The 19,719-nt window shown below is 44.0% G+C and overlaps 1 protein-coding gene across 6 annotated transcripts in view; it reads left to right on the top strand.

Annotated features, from left to right (window-relative positions):
• The window catches only part of CSNK1G1 (casein kinase 1 gamma 1), a 107,430-nt gene that overhangs the window by 4,105 nt on the left and 83,606 nt on the right, over positions 1-19,719 (top strand). For 4 of the 6 annotated variants that reach the window (XM_071754474.1, XM_071754475.1, XM_071754480.1 and 1 more), the window contains exon 2: positions 17,675-17,755. The gene's annotated coding sequence lies outside the window, so the exon portion shown is untranslated. Of the gene's footprint in view, positions 1-6,465; positions 6,518-17,674; positions 17,756-19,719 lie in introns of all 6 variants that reach the window. The other 2 variants (XM_071754476.1, XM_071754477.1) reach the window with 1 other exon arrangement.

Here is a 19,719-nt window from a genome sequence, read left to right as displayed (position 1 = left end):
GCCCTCCTTATCTTCTTTTTTAATGAGTTTTTTACCTAGATGTAGAATTTTTTCTTTTATCCTGTGTCCCCTTGAGAGCTTTGGTGAAGGATCATCTTGTGTACTCTACCTGGGTTGGTGGGTTTTTTTTTTTCAATGAAGTCTCTCAGCTGCCTTTTCCTCCTTCACATCCTCTGTCTCCTGCACAAGGAAGAAGGAAAAAAATAAAGACAACAACCTCCAGCTGACTTCTGAGATGCGACTTAATTTTGTAAAATACAATTAGCCCTGCATCCACTGAGTCAGTTCTCTAGGACAGCTCTGATTTCTGGTGTGGCTGCCTGGTTTGTGGTCGCTCAGGTTCCTCTGAGTTGCTCTCTGAAAGCTGCTGCAAGTATTTTTCAGGTGCCTTGATGCATCTTTCCTGAAGAAATTGTGCAGGGGACTTCCCCATCCTGCTCCTGGGTGTCTGTGTGTGTCAAGTGAGGCTGTTGCTGTTGCTTTGACTTCTTGTGAGTGGTCCCAAAGCCTGGCTCACTGTACTGGGGTCAAACAGGAATAGTCGAGATGACTGAGATCAGTACCTGGAGTGTAAATAAAAACCTTTTGAACTTTTGGGAGACAGCTGTCTAAGGATTAATTAACCCCATAATAAGTCACAGGATTTCTTTCACCTTTTTTTTTTCTTTTTTCTTTTTTCTTTTTTTTCTTCTTTTCTTTTTCCCCGTTTCCCCATTTCCCCGTTTCCCTTGTTTTCTATAATAAAACCTTACTAGTGTGTATCTACTTTCCTTCAATATTTATCCCTTCTGTACCAGCTGTGTTGGTTCCTTTTTTCCAGCTTTTGTTCCTTCTGTGGCATGGCAGGGGCTCCCAGCAGCTCCAGTGTGAGCTCACGGTAAGGCAGGAATTGCCCCTTCCCTCCTCACTGCCAGGGTGGGGCTGCTTTACCTTCTTTGTGCTGCTGAAGATGACTCCTGACCTCTCACTCTGACCAGGAGCCTCTGCATTTTAGCAGAGGCGTTTGCAGCCTCTGGTTAATGCCACGTTTCCTGCTTGTACAACCCCTGACAGCAGCTGCCATCACTGCTGGGGTGGGGTGCTGAGACTACAGGGCTCTGGTTTAAGCTTGGAATTCTGATTTATAGGGTATTTCTTGCTGACACAGTAAACTGAGTTGGCTCAGATGGTGGTGTGTGCAAAAGAAAGCTCAGGTCCTCTAAAAGCTTGCTTGCTCCTCATGCACTTGGACTGTCCCACTGATTTCTCTGCTCTCCACTCTGTTTCAAATGAACCCACATCAATATTATCACCTTAATTACAGACATTTGAGCTTTTCCATCTTACTTCTAGATACCCAGCGTTTGTGAAGCGGCACACTTGGGCCTTGGTTTGTCTTTCCATCTCCTTTTATTCGTATTATATTGATTTTTGTAGCTTCTGATCATTACGTGGCTAATTCTTGTCCCATCTGTAGGTGTTCTTGAGGAGATGAAGTTGTTATGAATCAGCTTCTTTTCCCAAAAAGCTGCATCATCCTCAGATACATGCTCCTCTGTTTCTGCTGGTTTTCTCTGCTCCTCTTCTGAAATGTCAGAGGAGCCTTTGATCTTGATTACAAGTGCCAGTGTACTGGTGCTATTTTGTCTGTTCTCATTCTTGCACAGGCTTTCATTTGTCCAAGAAACTTCTCAGTTCCTAATGAATCCAAGCCTAAGTGTGGGAGCAATTCTTTGAGGTACTGTCATGCAGCTCTTGGCCATTGCCTTCCTATTGTTAGCCTGAATTTTTGCCTCCTGACACATCCCTCCATCATATAGAGAGGGCCCAGAGGTGGCCATGGAAATGATCTGAAGGTTGTAGTTGGGGGTTGTTCACCTCAGAGAAGAGAAGGCTCCAGGGAGACCTTGTAGCAGCCTTCCAACATAAAACAAGGAGCTTGCCAGAAAGATGGAGACTCTTTTCCAGGGCCTTCAGTGACAGGACAAGGGGCAATAGCTTTAAACTGCAAGAGGGCGGGGTGAGAGTGACCAAAAGGCTTTATGGTGAGGCACTGGAACAGCCTGTTGAGGGAGGCTGTGGCTGCCCCATTGTTGGAAGTGTTCAAGGCCAGGTGGGATGGAGCAGCCTGGCCTGGTGGAAATTGTCCCTGCCATGGCAGAAGATTGGACTAGATGGGTCCCTGCCATCCCAGACCATTCTGTGATTCTAGGGGGGGTGTAAAATCTCAGACTTCTTGTGCCACCTTCATCACTATGCCCCACACTGAGTCCCCCTAGATCTTTTTGTCTGTTTGTTTGTTTTTTAATTGGGAGGAGTTAAAATAATTCCATGCTAAAATACTTGTTTGATTTTCAGTTAATACCCATTTGATTTCTGGTTCATCAGACACTACCTGCCTTTTAAAAGACGTCTTATTTCTAGAAGTTGGCAGAAACAACAATGAAACACAGTCAGTGTGCGATTATCACCATTTTCTCCTGGCTTTTCAGATGTTATTCCTTTAAGATCTATTCAGAGCAGCTCATTTTCCGAAATGGATACGTGTCTCTTACCTGTCTGAATCCTCTGTTTTGGTTTGCTTGTCTGGGAGCCGGTCTCTTCTGGATAATAACATAATAGCCTGAAGAGTTGACAGCAATTCCAGCCTGAAGATGAGCCTGACAGTTTCTGCTTTGTGGGAGACAACTGAATAGCTTGGATCTGCTACCACTGGCATTTAATGCAGGAATTGGGAATATTCAGTGGCTAGACAGGAAAACTGTTTTCCTGTCTGCCTCTGCTAACCTCCCCTCTTTCCTCTTTCCTCTTTCCTCTTTCCTCTCTCCTCTCTCCTCTCTCCTCTCTCCTCTCTCCTCTCTCCTCTCTCCTCTCTCCTCTCTCCTCTCTCCACTCTCCACTCTCCACTCTCCACTCTCCTCTCTCCTCTCTCCTCTCTCCTCTCTCCTCTCTCCTCTCTCCTCTCTCCTCTCTCCTCTCTCCTCTCTCCTCTCTCCTCTCTCCTCTCTCCTCTCTCCTCTCTCCCCTCTCCCCTCTCCCCTCTCCCCTCTCCCCTCTCCCCTCTCCCCTCTCCCCTCTCCCCTCTCCCCTCTCCCCTCTCCCCTCTCCCCTCTCCCCTCTCCCCTCTCCCCTCTCCCCTCTCCCCTCTCCCCTCTCCCCTCTCCCCTCTCCCCTCTCCCCTCTCCCCTCTCCCCTCTCCCCTCTCCCCTCTCCCCTCTCCCATATTACAACATTCCTTTAGGTTGGGAAAATTGCAGCTGTTTACAAAGAAGATTGTTTCTTTGCAGTCCTGAACCTGCTGTCATCTTTCCTGAAGCATCTGTGTTTCTGTAGGCTTCCAAGATGAGCCTGCCATAATGTATATGGCAAATTAGAGGAGGCCACATGATTTATTCAATATCCTGAGTGGATGTTGTCTTATATGTGTTTTCTAATGTCCATTGATAAAGCTTGTCGAGTTCATTCAGTTTATGATGATGCTAACAAAGCTCTGGAATTCCCAGTCCATAGAGCTACTACTTTTTCTTCCAACCCACAAGGAATCACTGTACTAAGTGTACTTAGTACACTTACTAAGTGTAAACTTACTTACTTGGTAAGTAAGTACTTACTAAGTACACTGTACTAAGTGTAAAGCTGGGTAAATGAAGTTGTAGGAGAAACCTACTCAAACTCTGAAGCAAATCAGTCTAAAGGATGTGTTTCTTGAAGGGATTTATTTTATGCTTGAAAATATGACCACTTCCAACTTGGTAATTTCATATTTTAACTCAGCTGAGGTAGCAGAAAATTTTGTTTGCTTAGGATGTTAAAATCTGTATGTGATTTTTCTTGAATACTTATCTTTGTTGCACCTGTAATTAGAGTGAACATCTTGTTTGTAGGAATAGCAAACCAAAGGCAGTGTTCCTTTGCTGGCTGCTGCACGTTCACCCTTGAGTTACAAGTCAGAGGGTAGGTTCAGATGCAGTTGGTTTTCTTCATGTTAATAGAGAGCATGCTACATGAAAAACTGACTTGAAGATACTCTGTCTGCATTTGTCACTCTTCCTCATCATGTGGAGGGGCACAGGAATCAAGTTATTACTACTTTTGATTGAAGTTCTTTAGGTGGGTATCTGAAGAGTGGCAATCTCAAGCATCTCAGACTTCCTGGATCTTCAACCTTCATTCGTTGTGACTCAAAAGTCCTTGCAGATCTGGCTTCTGCTTATTTAGGTCTAATAAAAAAAGTGAGATGAAGTCCTCCAAAATGCATCTTACAGTATTGTTGTATTGACAGTGTGTTACTGTTTTAGACAATAACTAGGTGACAGATGCTCTGTTATTCCCTACTACTTTCCTCCCAGGGAAAGATGAAGAAGGCAATAAGGTAGAGAGACTTAAAGGCTGGAATAAAAAACTAGGGTAGGTTTGATGAAGTAGTAACAGCAAATTACGAATATATAAAAACAGAGAACTATGGAACTCGCCCTCCCTCGCTGGTAATTAATTCCCAGCCAGGAGAGTCCCACAGTGGGCTGGGCAGCAGATGGGGATCCCCAAGTCCAGGGTCTCAGTTACAGCTCACAACACTCATAGAGCAACCAAGCTGGTCCTGCTTGGGAAGGCAGAAGGTGACCTGTTTTGGTGAATGATGTTCTTCTCTGATGAGGAAATAGGCAGCAACAAACAGGCCTCAACCCAGCCAGAGAAGCCACCAGAGGGCTTTCTTGGGAGCCATTTTATACTGAGCACCCTGGGAAGGAATACTGTGGTTGGCCCATTTGGGTCACTTCAGCCATCTTCTCCCCGTAGGCTCATCTGGTCCCCATTCTTACAGCCACAGCAACAAGCTGGGAGTTGCTGTTGGTGTCCCAGGCAGGTTTTTCTATCCTGGTCCTCTCAAACCAGGACACAGTGCCCATCCTGGCAAGCACATTGAGACAATTTCACTTTTTTGAAGGCTGATACAAGCTGCTTACTTCAAAGTCTCATAGCAACCCTATTTTGGCTAGTCTGGCTGTCCTTGGGTACCTTGTAACTGTCCTCCTGTGAGGTTCAAGGCTAGTTTCTGCAGCTCTTTTTAACTTCCTAGATCTTAAATGAGCAAGTTTCAATGAACAAAGGAAACTCAGGAACTTGTAACATCATATTTTAATGAAGCAGAGACCACATTCTTTGTAGTCAGTTTTTTTTCAAGTCCAAGTTCAACTTCAAAGGTCACACCTTTAGGAGGCTGGTGAAGACTCATTCTTGGTGTCGTGTTTTGGCAGGGCTGCAGTAGGAGGTAGCAACACACCAGCTTGCACTGGGAGGGATTGTGGCAAGGTGTGCATTATGTAACTTCTTAGATGGAAATCAGAGTTTCCAAAATACGTGCTGATGTGCATTCACCAGGTAGTGAGGTTCTTCCCCACCCCGAGAAGAGCTGCTCTTGCTCTCTGGTTGCATTTTGCTGGCCGTGGACTACCTCAGCTGGCACAGTATCCATGCCAGGTTAGATGGTTTGGAGGTCCTCAGTGTTCTCTATATGATTCTCCTGCAACTGAGATCAGGCCTGCAGCCACTTTGGCATCTGATACTGCTTCCCAGCTGTCCTCTGTTTGGAAAGGTTTTGATGGATTTCTGATTCTGCAAAAGCTCTGTGCAGTGTTGGCAGCATGAGGGCTTCAGTTTTATTGGTGATAGATGCAACAGCAGTGAGGGTAAATTGTAGTTAGCCTGAGCTGCACGGGAAGAATATCTCTGCTGAAATTTGTCAGTCAGTGGTTAAGATTCAAAACTGGTGTTAGGCTCTCAAACAATGGCAGCAAATGTCTCAATTTACTGGATGCAGCCCCAGTACTTGGTGTTTTTTATAATTTCTAAATGTCAGTGGTTATCATGCGTGTCAGAGTGCCTTCACTTGTGGAGATCTGTGACTGGGAGCCTGGTGTTTTGGAACCACTTATTCTGTTCTCTCTGGTCTCCACAGAAAGCTGAGTGCTTCCACATTAAGGAGGCATCGTGATCCAAGATGAAGTTTGGGGGATGGCTTGTTGGCTGCTGGGGTGATAGCTCTCAGGGTTTTGGCCAGCAGCTTCCAGCCTAGGGGACCTGAGGCTCTCAGCATCCTCCTGGCTGGGGGTGCTCCAGAGGCAGGTTTGCATGTAAGGGCAGCCAAGTGAGGGGTGAATGTTGGATGTACAGGCAGCATTCTGTGTTCCTGTCTCTTTGCAGAGACTCCAAGGGAGAGAGTGAGACTTACTGGTGTCTAGTTCAACAATACACACTCAGCATTTACTGCACGAAACCTTGTGCTCATCTGGACTTGGTGCAGTCCTCTCTGTAATCCTGTTTTTATTTGTGTGATAAGCTGATACTCCTCTTTGTGTTTCTTACACCAAAATAGGTCCTTTGGAATCTCTGAAGGCCTGCAGGGCTAAGGCAGGTCATGTAGAAATTCTCCATCAGTGTCTTGAAACCAAATTGTTTAACTTTTTTTTTTTTTTCTATGGGAAGCAGAATCTTCTGAATGCTTGCAACGATCCTGGACATTGAACCTCAACTGAGTGTGGTGAGCTCATGGCTGATCCTAAGACCCAACACTGCTGATGAATCTGAGTCATCACCATCTTTTTGGCTTGGAAGATTAGTAAATGTTTGACAAAGCTGTTCATTGTGACACCTTTTGGTAAACCGAGGCTTGTCTTCACAAACTGCTCAATCAGTCTCTGCTAACATTTACAGAAGCTTGGAATAGTCCCTATCTTCCTGTTGATCTGCTCTTCTGTAGCATGTTTTAACTTTAGCACGAGGCATGTAAGAGGAGGGAATTTGCTTGCTCAGGAGGTGTTCTAAAATACACTTGTGCTGAAGCCCCATCTGTCAAATCTCCTTGAGTGCCTTTCTCACCTCCTCTTAACATTGAACGTAGTAATAGTTTGCACCACTCTAGCAAACCAACCTTCAAGCCCTATCACTGTGTCCTGATGTTAGTCTGTGTGGTATTCAAATACGTCTCCTCTTTGATGAATTGAGATCAAGCTCCTTGTTACTAGCTTGGAGATCATTTGCAATTAAATGGAGTCAAGTCTTCCAAGGGATTTACCCTTGGACCTGTGTTCAACACCAGCATCTGAGCTTCTCCTAGCAAGCAGACTTGCCTAAGGCTAAATTTAGTCTTCTAGAAAGCTAAGCATGACCTTGTGTTACAAGGACTTTTTCTACTTGTATCTGTATCAAAGCATAAAGGTTGGTTTTCTGGGGTGGATGGAGCTTTAAGGAAGCTTTTTCCATTGGATCATGGGCTGAAGTTTCCAGTGCTGTGGTTGGCAGCTATTATCTTCATCTGCCAGTGATGTACTGGCACAAAATAATCCTCACTGGTAGGTATTAGGGCCTCAGAGAAGATGGATGCCACTTGGTGCACAGAGCAGATTACTTGGTAACGAACATTGCTGAATTTCAGCTATGCTGAAGATGAGGGATTGAAGTCAGAATTTGAATCAGAGTGGCTTTTCTAACATAATAGCACTTTACTCCAGGTTCTGGGAGATGCTTTCGGTCTGTGTGAGATGGTGCACAGAGGTGGACTGTTCTGGCACCTACTTTTTCACATGGGTTTGTGTCCCTGTGTGAAGCAAGACCTAGCTGTGTTCAACTTTAGCAGCTTTTTGTTAAGGCTCCTTCTAGTTAAATACATAATTCATCCTACAAGTGTAATGGAGAAGATGCCTTCAGTGTGTGACCAGGCTTCTGAAGCTCTTCTGACATCCTTGAGAAATGCCAAACTTCTCTGAAGTTGGTAGCATGCTGCCAACTGAATGGGAAAAGTTATTCCAGGGAAGTGGAACAGGATTTTCCAGTGTTTGCTGTGCTTGATGATGTTCAGGAGTAGTGCGGTGAGTGGTGTGGTTTTGGCTTGTGAAACATTTCTGCAGGTGAGTGGGCAACCCCCTTGTTGTTTGGCATGGCACAGCTTACCAGTTGGGATGGTCAGGATTTATCTCCCTGGTGCTGACTTGGTTATTGTTGGCATGCTGGTCTCTTGCTTACTACAGGTAGCACATGTTGTGTTATTTTTTGGAGGGCTGAAATATGAATTTGATTAAGGATTAGGGTCATTGAGTAATAGGCTGAGTGAATTTCAGGAGGTGAGTGTGTGACTGTGTTGCGTTGTGTTTTTCTGGTGATTGCACCTCGGTAGCGTTGGAAAACACAGAGGAGGACAAGTTGAGTTGAAAGCACAGGAGCAGTTGCCTATCCCAGGGAGTCTAAAATGCCTGAGATTCATAGGATTGGAAGGATTTCTTTCAAAAGCAGGCAACAAATGCCTGGATCTTCTTGTTCTAGGAGTAGGTGGAAGCTGATGGTTTAGGTACATTCAGAAGGTGGTTAGACAAACCCATGGTCTATAAGATGAGTGCTGGTGGGACTGGGCAGGTGTGTCTGTCCCAGCATTTGCAATCCAGCAGTTGTGGATGCTGGGGCAGACTGGGGAAGCTGCTTGCTCCCTGGAAAATCTGTGATTGTCATGGATGGAGACAGATTAGCAGGAGGGCATTTCTTATTTCAGTTTTAATTATTCTAATATTTGTATTTCAATTGTTGGAATATTCCAATTACTATGAACCCCCCGCCCTTCCGGAATATTGGGTAGCAAGATTTTTTAAGAGCTTTGGAGGATGGCTCAAGGGGAGGGGAAATCTCAAGCTGTTTCTCAGCATACTCCCTGCACCTCCAGGTCTCCCATGCTGTCCACATCCAAAGGAGAGTGACCATACAACACCTTCATTTGTAAAAGTGTTTCAGGGTGGGGTAGGTAGAAACTGAAACCAGGCAAATAAAAATTAGAAATGAAGGATGAAGAAAGTAACTGAGTGTGAAATTCTTTGTCCCTTTAAAAGGAAAAATAAAATTATTGAAATTTCACCTTTTTGTAGAGAAAGTGGGAGGAGGTATTCATAATGCTCCTCTTCAGCTTTGCTTGTGTGGGATTGTGCCCAGCAGGCAGCTGGGTGTTCCTTGCAGGCTGATGGCCCAGAAGGGGCAGGGACAATGAGGTGGGAAGGGTGCACATCATGATGCCTTGCATCAGGTGTCTGTAGTGATGAGCACAACACTTCCCTGGTGCTGTTTTGCTCATGTTCGTGTCATGGCTGATCAACTGTGCATTGTTTTGGTTTGGTTTGTTTTTTTCTAGTTTTTTAGCTTGCTGACTGCTGTGTGCCAGAAATTTAGTTTTGATCAGAAAATTGACTACTAAACCAGTAGCCTTTTCAGCATATTAAAGGAGCTGTTGATGTAGTTTTGTACCTAAGCTTGGTGTTTCCCTACCTTACTTGGTATTGCAATGAGTTTGCGAGTCTGTGGTGGTGACTGCTGTGCCCCAAAGGGGAAGTTTTGGTCCTGCCTTTCCCAGGTACTGCTGCTGGTGCTTGTCAAACCTGTTCCTGAGCTGCCCTGACTCTCTAACCTGGCACAAATTCTCGAGGTATTTTTGGGTTCGTTTTCTCCTGTTGCTATAGTAAGGTAGAGTTGTTGACAAGTCAGTCTGATAAGTACAGGAAAACCCGGCAGGAATTCCTGATAGGGGTTGCTGTAGCTCTTTGGTTGCTTCATATCTACAGGTTGCCCAGAGAGGTGATGGAAGCCCCATCCCTGGAATATTTTGGGGCCAGGCTGGATAGGGCTCTGAGCAACCTGATCTAGTGGGAGGTGTCCCTGCCCATGGCAAGGGGGTTGGAACTGGATGATCTTAAACGTTCCTTCCAACCCTGAAAATTCTGTGATCTCCTGGAGAACACACTTGGGTTCCTCATAGCCCTTCAAAGATCTTTTCCATCCTGGTGCAAGTTCCAGACTGCAATTGCCTTTGCAAATCTGGGGGCACCTGTGAGTTGTTGGTTTCATCTAAATGGAGTTCACACATGGAGAAGAACCAGGAGAGATAATGAGAAGCTGCAAAGAATCTACAGTCTAGAAAAACTCTTGAGGTGCAGCAGAAACCTTGATGAATGGAGATGAGTGTGCTTTTCTTGAAGAGTCACCTTTTCTCTTTAGAGAGCCAGAGGTGTCACCTGAGTAAGTGACAAGCTTTCTGAATCTGTCAGAAAGGGAAAAAAGACCTTGGATATCTGTGCTTGGGTGTTATTAGCTTGTGCTTAGGCTTGAGCAGGAGTATGGGCTGAGCAGGCTATTCTAAAGAGTGTTAAATTAAGAGTCTGTTAATGATTTGGTAAAACAGTGTAGTTAGTGAGGGAATGTTGAGCAAAACATCTTTGCTGTGTAGGCTGGAAGAGGTGAGTGCTCTGTGGCAGAGCTTGGTTACCCTTTTCTTCAAAAATGGGTGAAGAACTGAGGAAACTCATCACAGCTGCGAATCAAAGGAATCTTGACAGAAAACTCGTTGGAATAGGTGGGATTCTTAAGTGTTGTTGTACTATCCAGGCTGGAACTGAAACCTGGAAGTAGGAACTTGGCTGTGTCTAATAAGACAAATGCCACTTGGGACTACTTCTAGACTTAATTTAGGAGGGGTTTGGGAGTGGAAAAGTTCCTTGTGAAGACACTAGAAGAGCATCAAGTGTGTGACTTGTGTCACATAAGGGGATCGTTGGGGGGGGGGAGCACAAAAAAATCTAAAATATGAGCACAGTGCACCATGAGGATAGTAATTTGCAGCATGTGATCCAGATGTCTTTTAGAGGAAGATGGGAGTGAGTGCTGTGTCGAAGCACTTAAGACAGACTGTGATCAGAGTGTTCCTTAAAGCCTCTTTTGGTAACATAGGGAGAGTTCAAAATCCCACTTTTAAATATGGACCACAACCCAGTGTTTAATTGAGGTGGGTGATCTGCTGCTGTCCTCTCGGAACTGTCGGTACCCAGACGGTTTCTTGGCACTGTTCTGTTGGGTACCCTCTGCTCTTGGTTTGGGGCAATCCAAAGGGGTAGTTTGCTTCCTTTCCTCTGCAGTAGAAAAGAGGAAGAAGCAGGTGGTTGGGGTTAAGATGTGTACTAGTTTTTCCCAGAGCCACACACTGTCTATTTTCTAGGCTACTATTTCTTGTGGAGTATCCACAGCTGTTGTGGGGGGAGGTGGAAGATTAAATCATCTGGAAGTGAAAAGTAAAATACTCCTTGGGTGGGCTTTCCCTGCTGGAGTTTTGAGCTTTGATAGGTCAAGGGTTCAGGAGCAGAGGCTGGTACTGAAAGGGTAAGATGTAGTGGTCTTCAAACACATCCTTGGTGAGGCCATCATGTCTCTGTGAGCCCAGGCTGAGAGGTCACTGAGTCAGGTAATAGTGAGTGATTGCTCACCACTGGAAACTCGTGGTCCAGCTCCCTGTCAGGAGTGTCTCCAGTAAGTTATAGGCAGTGAAAACTTTCCATAATGAAATTTGGTGTATGAAGGACTCTGTCCTGGATGAGTTGAGAGATCTAAAGGATTTAATTTCATGATACTCCTGTGTTGCAAGTAGGCTCTGTCTGAACTTATCCACGTTTTCTCTATGTTCTGTCATTTCCATGTCTTATTTGAGGCACAGTCCTGTTCCCTTTCATTGCACAGACCATTGGCATTGGTTTTGAAGTCTTCAATATTTTGCTGTTAACAAAATGTAGGCTTCATGTTATGCAGAAGAATGTGCTGGTTTCAGAGGCTTGCTGGGAATATTAAACCTTCACACATGCAGAAGCAGCAGCTGAGCTTGCTACTAGATAACCAAGTTTTGTTTCCTATTCTGCTTTCTTAAAGGCAAAAATTGAGAGCTAGACCTGCTCATAGCACTCTTTTGCTACATTTGAAATGTGTGGGGTACTCATGAGTTAAGGGAATTGAAGGAAATATTACATGGTTTTTGCAAGCAGCAGTATTTTTTTTGTGTTTTTGTTTTACCTAGGTGTCAGATGATAAATACTGCTCTGAGCAGTGCCCAAGTGAAGTGCCAGAATAAAAGCTGATTCTCTTTTTCTACATTGTGCAGAATGAATGTCAGTATCAGCTGAAAGGTATATTCAGGGAGCAATTAGCAAACTACATGGTCCAAGCAGGAGATTAGCTTCAAGTGCAGCAGCCTTCAGCTTCCTGCCTGGGTGTTTTCCAGGTGTCAGTATATTCGGTTTTGCCAAAAAGGTAGCAAAATCTACCCAATGAGGTGTGAATTCTCTCCTTTTGACACTGCTTCTTTCCATGTTTTGGGAGCAGACAGCCTTAACGTGTCCTTTCTGCTCTGCTGTCTGCTGGACATGGGCTTTAATATCTACTGATAATTAGCTAATAACAAAGCTTATGTAGTCACAGCTAGTGCACACATGATGCTACCTGTGTATTCCATGCAGTCCAAGTTAGTGGCTTCCTCTTCCTTCTGAGAAGAACTGGTTATTTATATCCAGCTAACATTAAAGACTTGGTGGTGGGCTAGGTCAGGTCAACAGATCCATCAGTGGTGGGTATGGGAGATCTTGTCCTTTTGCCCTGAGATTAGGGGAAGATCAAGTGAAGCTAACAGAAGGTGGGCTCAGAGGCAGAAGGAGGACATATGTTTTCAGGCAGCCAAGACTAGATAAAATTGTTGAACTAGCCAAGGGTTGTTGTGGCCACAAAAATGTTGGGTGTGTTTCAAGAGGAATTTTGACATGCTAATAGAAAAGGTGCACAGAGTGTTCCTGGGGACCTGGAAGCCCAAACTGACTTGGGAAGGCCCAGAAAAGAAACAGCACTGGGTATTGAAGAGCACATGAAGAGGTTACATGCATTACCCTCTTCTCTGTCTCTTCCAGGCTGTTGCTCCTGTTTCAAGCTGGAGATTAAGCTAGATGAGCCATGCTCTTCAGTTCACCTCTCTGGCTCTCAGAGGACGTGGCTTGAGATGTTTTGCTGGTGTCCTTTGAGCTGGATCTGTTACTGGTTTCTGTAACTGTTAAGCAGCCAGAGCAGTATATGAATGGAGGAGGTGCAGGTGAGATGTTCTAGCTGCTCTTGACTGATTTGGCTTAAAAATGGGGACTTGCTCCTTCCTCTTACTTTCATGCAACATGCAGCTTGTGTTTGCTGTCCTTCCTGAATTGTACTGGCATCTCTATTATTCCTGAGGAGCTGTTCCTTATGCATTGGTAGAATTAGGAGAGGGGTGTTTTCTATTACAACCCCATCACTTTAATGGTTTTAACATTAGGCAACTTTGGAAGTTTGCTTGTTTGAGGCTTTAATACCCAATGACATTCTTTCTAGTTTCCCCCACAACCACTGAGGGTTCTACCTGTGGAGTCTCTAGAAATGCTGGTTCCTCATGAAATTTTGAGCCTGTCTTAATACTTTGGGGGTTGCTTGTTATTTTTGAGGTGGTCCTGGTTTTCATTGAATAGCTTGGGTCTGTATGAGGATTAAAAAATACTGAGTTGTGAAACGAAGCTGAACAACATGGGGTTTACCTTGATATCTTTTGCATGCCTCTGTCATCCAGAAGAATGATGGATGGGTCCTAAGGGAAGGCAGGGCTTTTTATAGGCAAGGCTTTTGACTGCTTATGTATTTGACATGGTGACTGCTTATGTCTTTGACGTGGAACAGTAATATGTTTAAAGTTTTATGCCAAAAATATCTGGCAGTATTGAGGCATTCTGAATAGGCTTTTCTGCCCAACAGGAATGTATACAGAAACCTAATTTTTTCCATATGGGTGTGGAATGCTTTGGTTGAAAATCCTGCTCACCTGAATGTACATTGAGCTAGGTCTGGGTTGCTTTTCAGATAAGACATTTGTATCTGAAGAGCTACATATTCTGTGCATGCTATGCAAGATTCCTGTTGTTTAAGTTAGATGTGAGTACTGCAGCATTGTGTTTGCTCTTGAGGTTTTGTTCCATCATCCAATGCTGTTGTGAGTCCTCTGACCTTTTCTGCCATGCTGGACATTGTGAAGACTTTGGAGCAGGGCAGCATCCATTGGGTTAGAATTTTAATTTTGTTCCCATGCTTTAATTTGGTAACTGTATAAATGCCTTGATCCCACAGATTACAATCTTTAAAAAAGTATTTCCCAGAGTTTTGTGGTGCTAACTGGTAATAAAATAATGAGCTGAAGTAAAAAAAAAAATCCAAACCCCATCTGGGTACCAGCTTCCCAAGAGAACCTATAAGAAATGGGTCTGTAGAGTCATATTCCTTGCTGCAGCAGGAGTGATGTCTTCCTCTGGGAGCCCATAAGTGTCTGTGGCCTCCCCAAACTTTCAGGCTCTGTGCCTTAGAATTCATCTCTCTGTTCAGTGTGGCACAGATTTCCCCAGGCCCTGGATGAGTTGAAAGACCCGGTTGTGTACTTGAAGGTAGCAAATATCATGTCATCATGAGCTGCTTGTAGGGACATAAGTTTTTCACTCTGAAATTGAATCAAGCTTCTTATCCACTCCTTGCTTTGAAAAGTAGTGGGGAAAAGCATCCAGAGAGGTGTAAAGCTGCTGGCATGACCTTAGTCTCTCTTATTGATGTTTGGAGGAGGTCTTTTGGGGTCAGAGAGATTTCTCCAGCCAATGTGATGGTGTTTAACTGAATATTTTAGCCTTTGAGGGCTGAACAGAAGTGTTGGTTTTTGGCAGTGGGCTGAGAAGAGGCAGCTTTGCTGTGGTTACATTGAGCAAAGCAGTGGAGAGTGTTGGGAATACTGGTGTGAGGGACCCATCCATGCTCAGCTCCACACCCCGGAATACTTTGTATCCCCCTGGTTATGGCAGTCTGTAAAATAAGTTCTTCTTGAAGGAAGTTGAGCAGTGGGAAGCAGAGCATCCTCATGGAAGGATTCTGCATTAATTCTACATGGTCACATGAAGCCAAGGTCTGTTGAGTTCAAACTGCCTTCGAGCCTAAGGCCTGGCTGCTGTCATTGAGAAGATGTCACAGGAAGTGAGCCTGGTGTCTGGAGGTACTAATTAAACACAAAAGAAGCTTAATTACCTGTCAAAATCTAGATAGACTCCATCTTGCTGACTGTGGTTTTGAACTGCCTCTTTCATTGTCACTCTTCTTTACATGGCAGCTCTTTCAGCTGCCTCAGTCTTCCCATCAGGAAGTGACATGGTTTCTTAGGTCCATCATAATGTTAGTCTGTGGACGGCAAGGTCTTCTGGATAAGGAAAGGCTGGAGCTTGTTACTCTGGTAAACTACCACTCCTACCAGATTGTCCACATATTCTCACTTGTTAACCATTGGTGCTGCTTCTGCTCTAAGAGGTGGTTTTCTTTTCCATGCCATGCTTGCAGCCAAATGAGGATCCTGGCTTCTCATCCAGGTTTGATGTGTGCTGCAGTTGTGAGCTGAATCCTCTCATTACTCTGGGCTCTTCTGTGCTTTGCCTGAACCATTTTGCTACCAGGCTGGATTTCTGGGTGAACCCAGCACCACTGGGCACGGCCAGGGAAGGATGGAAAATGTGCTCTGCCTGTTGAACTGCAGGTGCTCTCAGGATGATGGAGTCCTGTCTGTGTGAACATGGGAGGAGTCATGCTTGCTGTGTTGCTGGTTGAAAGATCTGTTGGTAAATGTTTTCTATGAGGTGGGGATGGGGTTTCATCCCTGGCTTTGCCAAGTAGAAGTGGTAGAGGCTGACCAGCGTGAGGGATTTTCTCATGTTATGCTCTGACTGGTCTGTAAACGTGGCCATCTCTTGTTCTTCAACCAGAACATGAGTAATATCTAACCCCTGGTTCGAACTTGAACCTCAGGGCAGCATGAAATGATTTATTTACTTCTATTCATGAAGTGAAACATTGTATTGTGGAGTTGGTTATAAACATTCTTCTATTTAGCTTCCTGGCTTGGAGATGCCACCTCTTAATAGAGGTTGTTATTTATGTAAAGAAACCGAGGCAGTTCTTGGCCAGTGAACCCTATTTGGAATTTTTATGCACAACTTCTGTTTTCCTTCTATGTTTACCTTGAAGGATGTGTTCAGGGTGGCAAAAGAGCACATGTCACCAGCCTCAAGGATGTTCAGCATTTGAGTATGTGGAGAGTCTTGTTAATGGGTTACTCCTTTGCCCAGAGTGGTGTTGGGATTGCAGTGTCGAGTAACTAAATAAAGCTGCAGTCTCTCTTGCCCTGAGAATACAGGCGCTTGCATTTTGCCTTTCTTGCAGGGCTTATTTTGGTACAAGTTTGGCTGGTTCTTCCTCACTGCAGCCTTTGACCCGGTCAGATAATTTGACTTCAAATAGTTTAGCTTCAAGTAGAACAAAATCTTCCCTTAAGTGCTCAGCAGTAAGCTGAATCTTAGGGGGGGGCATACTCACCTACCTAATGCCCTCTCATTTTAGAGGAATGAGCATCACTCGGGCTGTATGAAGCCATAAAGTGGTGGTGTGTGTTCCTCACCCCAGTGCTGACTTCATCAGGACTTGGTGCTGGGTAATTGTAGATGAGAATTAATTAATAATGGCTATTGAGAGCTTGTGGAGACTTTTGAAGTCTTGTACAATGCTGTTGAGCAATTCTTGTAGCTTCTTGAGGACAAAAATCATGAAGGACTTGGGAAGAGCATGTGTGACTTGGACTGGCCTGAGAACAAGTTACTGAAAGTGTGGGGCAGAGGGAGACCATTTGGTACTGCAAGCTTCAGTACAAGTGGCATCTCTTGGCAGCCTGGTGGTGGTCACTTTGGACTATCTTGGACTTGATGTTGCAGAAAGCAAAAATACTCTTTAGTACAGGGTTTCCTTCTGCTGTGCTCAGGGTAAAGAATAACCCGTTTCCCCCTGTGCACTTACATAACAAGCAGTTTGAGAGGTTACTGGGGGCCCTTAAACTTCTGCCCTTACTGTAATAGGGAAATAAGGATAAAAGTACTTGCTTAGGTGTAGGCTTTGGATGCTGGGAGGCACTGGGGAGCCTGATTGCCTGGAGCCCATCACACAGCATCATGGACAGGAACCTGAGGGGTGGTACTTCAGAACATTGGAAGGACCCATCTCCTAGGTGATGGGCAGAGCTACTCAGAACTTAGACTTGCTTTTTAAAATTTTAATCTTAATTAGAACAAACCATGTGTTTTTATTCCGAAGGAACTTAAAAGCTCAAGTTTTGAATGCAGAACAGAACAATGTGACTCTGGTCACCCAGGACCGATTTTTCCAGAAATAGTTTCATTTTGGTTCAATCTTCACATCCCTGTAACAGTGCACTCCCTGTTGGAAATCAGTATTTGGGCCCTCCTCTGTCCTATGGGCTCTGTGCTCTGGATGTTGTTATTTAAGGGGAAAGAAGCACAAACAAACCAACAAAAAACTCTTTGTGCTCCCCTCTGACTGAAGTACCTGGAGCATTGCAGGAGATGGAGCCAGCCCAGGGATGCTGTATCAGGGGAGTTGAGGTCTGGAACCTGTTTCCAGACCAAACAATTTACCAAACACAATTTACCAAAAACAAAAACCAAACTTACTGAAGAGCCAGAAACATCTATATTCTAAGAAAACGCAGTCATCTTTAGAGTAAAATTCATGTTATTGAACAGAAAGATATTAGTTTGCCCTGATGTGAGGTGAGGAGAAATTCTGTATTTTCCTATAAGTGGTGGTGTTTGTCTTTGTTTATCCACAATATACTTGGAAGTTGAAAACTGTAAACAATCCCCTCTCTCTCTCTTTTTTTTTTTCCTGTGCAGTTTAGAGCAAGATTGGAAGTTGCACTTATGCACTGTTACATTAAGACTCTCTGAAAATGTTGTTTCTTCTTTTCCAGGCTCACCACAGATATGACTGGCTGGCTGCTCTGCTCCTCCTGTGGCCCAGCTCTTGCTGCCCTGTGATTCAGATAACAAAGGTAATTAGTGAGTTACAAAACGTGGGTATTGTCTGCCCTTGATATTCTGGAGCATTTTAGCATGCAACTCAAATATTTCTTCTTAAAAAACCCCAAACCAACCATATATAAGGGAAAACACTGTAAAATCCAGTAGCTTGTAACTAAGGCATGTGGAATATCTGTTAGGCCTGTGGAAGGTTGCTTAGAGGGACACAAATACAAGTTGTTAAGTCCTTATTCCTTATTTCCATTTTAATAATTTTTTTTTTCCTCAATTTTGTCATCATCTGCAACCACTTCTCTGCAAACTTGCATCCCTGCTCTGCTCTCCCTAGCTTTATTTTTTTATAAACATAAATGTTGAACGGAGAAGCAGGTAGCTGCAATGCTGCTGAGCAGTGATGAACAACTCCAACATGAAAATTGTGTAGGATTAAAGTCAGGGAGAGTCTGAAGTCTTTTGTGGTGGGCTGAAGCTTCTGTGAAAGTGCTTTTGCTTTGTTAGTGGGAGAAGAGTTGATGTGCTCTGTCTATCATGATGAAATTGTTTGGGTTGGAAGGGACCATAGGGATCATCTAGTTCCCACCCCGCAGGCAGGGACAGCATTTGTGTGACAAATAAAATCTGGGCTAGGCTGCCAGTTCTGTTACAATTGACCTGTGAAACAACCAGAAAACTCAAAACACCAAAGGTGTTGGGCAAATTTTCCTTTCCAGAATGGAGATACCAAAGGGAAGAACATTTGTAGGTGACATGTTAACTGCAGTGTGGATAGATACCTTGATCCTGTCAAACAGGCAGTAGTGATGAAAGTAAACAAAAATGCAAATAATTTGATTTGATAAAAGGGGTTTTTTTCCGTGAATATGAGTACTGCAGGAGTGAAACTGGGTCTAGATTTCCCTTCCTGGACTTGTGCAGAAAACATATGTGTAGCAATAAACTATTCTCCTGTCCAAGCATAAGCTGGTGCATACTGAGTGATACTGATTACATGGTTGGGGCATTTTATTTAGGGCCATAATTGTCCATCATCCTTTGGGAATACTATTTGTTCCTTTAGATAAAACGACACAACAAACCAAATTCTTTGTATACTAATTTCCATTTTGCATTTTGAATGTTAGATAGCTTAATGAACTCTTGCTTCTTGGTTGTTTCAGCTGGTGGAGGGGGTAGATGGATGGACAACAGTTTCATGTTTTTAGTAGCTTCCAGCCTGGAGGAGAAATCTGTTTTCGATTTTACTTGATATTGTATCTCCAGTTGTATCTCTGTGCTTTGGGTTTTTTTTGTGTGTGTCAGTAGTAGGAGTGCCATTAATTGTTTGAAAAGTCTTTAGTTCAAGAAATGTAGACTGCTGTAGTACAGTGCTTTTAATATCTTTGAGTCCAACAGAGACTAGTCAAATGACTGTGCTTCATTTGATTTTTGTTTTGTCTTAGAGATAAGCCCCTGGAGTCTAAATCTTTGCTGTTGGGATGTTGTGGAGAGTTTCTTTTGTGACTAAAGTCACTGGCTTGTTTTCTTCATCCTATCTCTGAGATGTCTGGGATCTTGGGAATTTTTTTTAATCAGATCAGCCTATTTCCATGGGGTTTGGGATCACAGTGTGCTTTTTCACTTGGGCAAAGCTTCTCTCTGACTCGTGATGTCTTATTTTTCACCCCCTCCTTGATTTCTGTTTAGCCACTTACATCTGAGGATGAGGATTTTTAGCACAGACTGCTAGGCAGTGGGAATGCTAAGTGATACAATGAGGGGACTCATGTTGTCTTTTAAATACAGTAGAAGTTGGTAACGTATTACTGAAATTCTTTTATCAATTATGAGATGTGGAAAGATCTGTTGTCTCAACCAAGGATCTTGCTCCCAAGCTGCCTGCACTTGTATCCTGCTTCTGCCTGCTTTTATATTTCTGTGTATTTATATTTAATTAATAGAATCATCGAATCACAGAATGATTTGGGTTGGAAGGGGG

Source organism: Heliangelus exortis, chromosome 11, assembly GCF_036169615.1.
Source record: "Heliangelus exortis chromosome 11, bHelExo1.hap1, whole genome shotgun sequence".
Classification (NCBI taxonomy): domain Eukaryota; kingdom Metazoa; phylum Chordata; class Aves; order Apodiformes; family Trochilidae; genus Heliangelus; species Heliangelus exortis.
This window is presented reverse-complemented; position numbering and strand designations above follow the sequence as displayed.